At 49.6% G+C, this 6,389-nt stretch overlaps 1 long non-coding RNA gene across 1 annotated transcript; it reads right to left on the minus strand.

The window, feature by feature from the left end:
- On the minus strand, window positions 1-1,036 carry LOC108447429. The gene is made up of 3 exons (XR_001862980.1): window positions 512-1,036; window positions 168-396; window positions 1-77 (listed from the first exon to the last, which is right to left on the minus strand). It is a non-coding gene; the product is annotated as an uncharacterized LOC108447429 (long non-coding RNA).
- Between the last annotated feature and the right edge of the window lie 5,353 nt (window positions 1,037-6,389).

Consider the following 6,389-nt stretch of genomic DNA (forward strand, 5'->3'; position numbering starts at 1 on the left):
AGTAACTTCTTCCAGATCCATTCGTTTCCCTTGTAGTGGGAAAAGGGAATCTTGAGGATATCAGCTGTCCACAAATCCTGGAAAAAACAATGTATGGGTGGAAAAAACCAGACATAAATCCGTGCATCCTCCAAGGGAAAGCTCGGGACTTTTCCAGCCTCACTCACCAGCTGCGAACACGGATCCATCCTCGTCCCCTTCCCCTCGTTTCTCTGGGATGAGAGGAAAGAGAGAATGAAATACAAAACCCCAAGCTCTGAAGGCACCTGGAAACCTTCCTGGTCTGTGCCATGGAAGATGAAGCTTTGCCTCAATCCAGGGGTTTTTTTGGGAAGGAACCAGGCCTTGCACACTTGCAATTTCCTCTGGATTTCTCCTCTTTTCCCAGGGAATCCCCTGTTGACATAAACAATATTTATTTGCAGGTGGCAGAAGCTGAGTAAGGACCTTTAGGCTGGATTCGGGATGAGTAAGTGGAAAATCCCTGAATTTCAGCCTGGGGTTTGCTCACCTTTCAGGAGAGAAATTCCTGCCAGCTCAATTTTCCTGTTTCATGGAGCAACAGGACAATTCCAGCTCCCTGCAGCCAGGGAATTCATAACGGAAAGGTGCTTCGGGATTGGGATCGCTGCAGGCGACTCAAAACACTTAATAGATCTTAATTAATTAATTAACACATGCTGGCCACCTAATTGGTCAGTTTGGGGTATCTGGGTAGAAGCTGAGAAACGAAACGAGATTCCCAAACTGCACAAGGATGGAGCTGAGATGTCACCACTGCGTTGGAATCCTCTCTTGTGGTGCTGCGGAAGGTGTTGGGATAATGAACTCCCTGGACCAGGCTGGGATCGGGGATATTTTGATGTGCTGTGGAAGGTGTTGGGATAATGAACTCCCTGGACCAGGCTGGGATCGGGGATATTTTGATTTGCTGTGTGATCCAAATTTTTGCTTCAACTGGAAACTCTTTGGGACAGCAACTGTGCTCTTGTGTCTTCTTCTGGGACACCAACCCAAGAGCGCCCAGTTGGCTTCATATTCCTTTCCAAGAAAGGAGAATATTAAGGAGATTTAGATGGGATGTTGGGAAGGAATTGCTGGCTGGGAGGGTGGGGAGGGGCTGGGCTGGAATTGCCAGAGCAGCTGGGGCTGCCCCTGGATCCCTGGGAATGTCCAAGGCCAGGCTGGACACTGGGGCTTGGAGCAGCCTGGGATGGTGGGAGGTGTCCCTGCCCATGGATGTTGGACTGGATGATTTTTAAGGTCATTCCAACCCAACCCATTCCACAATTCCATGATAAATGGCTTTTCCAGAGGTGTTGGCAGGAGTGGGAAGGGATTTCAGTGCCGAGAGGAACCCACAAGTCAAGGCAGGGCAGGTGAAGTAAGAGCTGTCCCAAACATGCAGCAAGCAAAGAACATGGAGAAAGGGGTGGAAAACAAGGAGAGCTCACGGCTCCAGCTGAGGAAGGAGCCCCGGGAAGTGGAGGAGGTGCGGAATTGTGATGAAAGGGGTGTGGAGGTGCAGGGTGTGGGAGGCAAAGTGATGCCAGAGGCCTCGCAGAGTTGGGCAATCCATGGGGGAGAAAGGGCAGGACGTGGTGCCAGGTCAAGGACAGCAGGAGAAAAGGAAAAACCAGAATATCTCCCCCATTTCCCACCTCTCCCTGCAAGGAGAATCATCCAGGGAATGCCCATCAGGACACGAGGCTGAAAATCCCAACCAAGGAGCACTGGGCGTCAAGGCAAAGAGGCCACAGGAATCCCGAGGGATCCTTTCTCCAGCTCTGGGCCGCTCATTCCCTCAGGGAATATTTTACTTGCCACAAAATAAAATAAATATATAAATAAAACATATAAATATATCAAATTCGGGTCCATTATTTCAGCTGTTTGCGGTAATTAATTACATTTTTTTTTATGTCAGAGGAATGAAACGGAAACCAAATGAAATGGTGGAATTTTCCTGCCTGAGATTTTATTCCCCTCCTGAAATTTAATTATGGGAATATGTTTAGAGAAGAAAACCTACTGTAATTCCTCTCGGTCAAAGGATGAAATCCATTTGTCCTGAAAGGGAATTTTAGGAGTTTGGGTGGTTGAGAAATTCTATTTTTTCTTGTGTTTGCTCCAAACCCATCCCTTGTTTATCTCCCAAATCAACAACTCATGGATTTAAGAGCGCTGGGATGACCGGAGTCGTGTCTGGATGAAATGTGAAGCCTCATTTTTGATTTAAGAGCTGAGCAAGTCCCATCTTGCCCAAATTAGGGCAATTATGGCCCATCTAAACCGACCATCCTGCTTTGGATTAGGCTGGAAATATTCCTAGGAGGGGCTGTCTCCCTCAGTGGCTCCGCACCTGGAATCAATGAGCTTCCCAAACAATGTCAGGCTGGGTTCATCCAACTGCAGCCTCTCCAAGATGGGGGATGTTGGAGCAGGTTCCTTCCAGGCTGTTCCTCCTCTTGGAATAAAGGGAAGAGGTTTGGTTAAAGCACTGCCAGTGGCTCACATTCCAAGAAGGAATGAGACCGGACCACGGGAAGAGATATTGGGGATTTACGTGCCTGGAAATTCCAGCTGGAATTCCTGAAACCTATCCAGAAAGTTAAGGAAGTCTGAATTGTTGTGTTGTCCCAGCAAGGAACCATTTTATCCTCCTGGAATGACATTCCCTGAGCCAGGGAGGACTCCAGGGCCCAGAAAGTCCCAGTCCGGCGGTTTCTGGGCTAAATGGAGCCCTAAACCCCAAGCAATGCCAAGAAAACCCCGTGTGACTGCCCAAGAGACTCCAGACTAGACCCCAAATCTGGGAATACACAGCCAAACAACCTGGATATCCAGCATGTCTCAACTCCCAAGGAAAGCAGGAACCTGCTGGACAACCTCCGAGTCCCTTGGAGACTCAGTAAATAAACGAGAACTATTTAAGAATTTTCTGGGAGTGGGTCTGACACGCCCACCATGGGCAATCAGTGACTTCCACCCCAAATTTCCCTCATTTACAATATTTCTAATGCATGGATTTGCACATTGGGAAAGAAGATGGAGAGATCTTCATATTACCTATCCGCAATTCCCAACAGTGGGGTGGAGCTGGTGGCTCCAGAAATTTTTCCTACAGCCAGAGGAGCTCCGAGAGTCAAAGACTGACCCAGGGGTCTTCTCCTGGCCTTTGGTCCTAAATCCCAAGCTGAGAAAGGCTCCGGTTTCTTTTGGATCATCTCTAAACCCAACAGAAAAATTTTCCAGGGATAACACCACAAAACACGTGAGGAGAGCCAGGGAAAAACGGATTCTCCTGGGAAGGAAAAGTTCCAAACCGGGTGATCCTTAAGGTCCTTCCAACCAAGACTCTCTGTGATTTCTTCCAGCTTAGCTCTGATAATGTCCAAGGAGCAGGATCCCAGCCTGGATTCTGGGGTCAGGCTCCACCGGATGGAGCCATCTGGGACCCGTTGGGATTTTCTGGAGATTTAATCCTGTCTGTAGGACAGGGATTCATGTGGAGGCCTCCTGGGAAAGCCCTGCTGGAAAAACGTCACCATTCCAGGCTCTCTCAGGCTCTCCATCCCACACCTGGACAGCCTTGGCCATAAGAGCAACACCGATTGTCCCATTCCAGCATATCCAGGAGTGGATCTCTCCGGGATGATGTCTTGGAAGTCTGGGCTGCTCCATCCTCCACAAACACCCACGGATACAAGCACAAGGTTCCCTCTCCTCCCTCAGCCCTTGGAATGAGGGACTCTGGGATGGACCTGAAACCTCCTCTGGGAGTGAGGGCACCGTAATTCCCTGGGAGGGAATCACGTGGAGTCAGTTATCCAGAGAACTGGATAAAATAAAATAAAATAAAAATATTAAAATGTGGAATTCCACAGGGAATTTTGGGCTTGGTTCCAGAGTGCACTTCCGGTCTCCTGGTTCAGAAGATCCAGAGGAGAAAGCGAAGAGTTCCCAAACCTGAGGTGATTCCAAGCCTGAAGAGCTTTGGGGTGAAGCACTCGAGAAGCAAATCCTGGCTGGGAAGAAAGGGAATGGAACAGAGGTCTGGACAAAGCTGTCCTGGAGAAGGTGATTGAAGGATGGATCATCATCATCACCATCATCATCATCACCATCATCACCATAACCACCATCATCATCATCATCACCATCACCTCATCTCACACCCCGCTGTCAGCAGCTCAAACCAAAGCTGTTGGGTTCTTTCCCCGTGTCAGGAGTTTAAGAGCTCATTGTCCCAAAGAATGGGAGGGTTCACAGGGACAATAAAGTTCCAGAGAGCGGATCCATCCCAGACTGTGAAAAAACAGGGAAAATCAATCCTGGCTCCCACTTTTGGAGCTTTCTCAGCCTAAATTTAAACCCTGAGGGAAGGCGACGGCCCCTGGGGTCATTCCCTGCTCATCCCAACTGTCCACGTGTGCTCAGGGACTTCCAGACCCTCTGGGACCTCTAAAAAGGGTTGGAAAACAAAGGACCAACAGCTGTGACAACTGGTTCCCACCCTTCCCTACCCATCGTGGTGGGATCACCAACTGGGAATTCGTGTCCACAAATAAACACGGAAATACAACACTGAGGGTTCTCCTGAGCCCCCTCAGATGTCTCCCACCAGGAAAAATGAGTCTGGACCTTAAAGCTGATGGAATTTCGGAGGACGGAGTGTTGAGAGGAGCTGACTTAGATGATCCTTATGGATCTTCTCCAGCTCGGAATGTTCCATGATTCCACGATTTGATGGTTGATATCTGCCATCGGGTTTGGCCACTGGGGTTGTCCTCAACCATGTCCACTTCCAGAAGCTCCGGGGTGAGCTCTGAATCCCAAATGCTGGGGCCCAGAGCCTCTCCAGGAGCTCCCAGATGGTGAGAGGGGAAAGGAAAAGCTCCCAGAGGAAGTTGGAGGGCTGAATCTTTATCATCAATGAGTTATCAACCTGTGATAAGGAATTCCTGACCCCAGTTTAGGAGGAAATGTGGGGGGACATGCAGGAATTCTCCGGGGAGAAAGACCAAAATAGAGAAAGGCTAAATAAGGGAGAAGAAATCCAAGGGGACACAGAGGTCCCTCACTCCCAGAGGTCCCTGGATTCATGGAAAATCATCCTGGATGAATAGAAATTCATTAAAATACCTTTTTTTTTTTTTTTTTTGAACATGGGAATTCGTTATCGAATGACTCCAGTGGAATTCCAGGCTTTTTGGCCAGCTGGGGCCATGTCGTTTCCGAAATTCCTGGGAGCCGATCCCTGAAACCCTGATGGCGAAGGAGCTCCATACCCCGGCTGTGAAAAACCTCTCAAGGTGACAACCCCTGTCCCCACCCTCCCCTTCTCTGAAGTGATTCCTGCAGCAGAATTCCAGGGCAATTCCCTCGGGAGATATTACAGGAGGGGATTCCAAACTAATTCCTCCCGCCTGGAATTCCTCCAGGCCATTCCCTGAACCGCCAAGACAAGGAGAAACCAAACGATGCCGCGGGATCTTGGAGCGCAAGCGGTGCCTGGAGCCTCTCTGGATTTGTTGGAGCGCCTCAGTTTTCTGTAGCTGTCCCTGCTCCAGAAACCCGCAATTCCCAAAAATCCTGTCTTCCCAAAGCTGCAGTTCCTCTGGGAAAAGGCCTCTGACAGGAAGGCAGGAGTCTGGGGTGCTGGGGGTGGGGGAAGAGGGGATGTCAGAGCGTGACAAACCCCCGTGTCCGCCAAAGCTGGGATTTCCTCTGGAAAGCCTCCTCTGGAATGATGAGGGTTGGGAACACGGGAAAGATGCAGCACAGAGAATCAGGATTCTCCACCCCATCCAGGTTATCCTGGGAGCCATCCCGAGCCCAGGAGCCAGGAAAAGGCACTCGACTCCCGGGATAACGCACTCCTGGGTGACTCAGGCTCACGGGGAGCAGGACTGGCACTTCCCAGCCTCAGAGGAGCGAGGAAAACAGGGGTGGGAAGATGGAAAAATCCCTTAACTCCTCAGAAATCCAGTCCAGGAGGGGCTTAATTCCCGGACAATTCAGGGCACGGCTTCCCAAGGATGTTTCCCGGATGTGGAGCAGTTTGTTGGTCCTCACCGCCAGCTCCTTCGCTTCCAGAGGCTCCAAGGAAAGCCCAAAGCATCACCTCAACTTCCAAAGTTTTTCCTCACAGGCTTGGAGTGATGGACAGACTAAAAATCCATGGACAGACTAAAGATCCATGGACAGGTGATGATGGATCCACTGAAAATCAAGGGATCCACTAAAATAAATGGATTTTTTTCCACCGGGCTGCTTACAGGGAAAAAAAGAAAGGCCCAGGATTATCTTTGATCCATCCCTAAAAAACACAAATTACGGGAAAAAAATGGGGTTTAGCTACGGAAAAAGCAAATCCCAACTACCCA

This window comes from Corvus brachyrhynchos, unplaced genomic scaffold (assembly GCF_000691975.1).
Source record: "Corvus brachyrhynchos isolate BGI_N302 unplaced genomic scaffold, ASM69197v1 scaffold85, whole genome shotgun sequence".
In the NCBI taxonomy this organism is placed as follows: Eukaryota; Metazoa; Chordata; class Aves; order Passeriformes; family Corvidae; genus Corvus; species Corvus brachyrhynchos.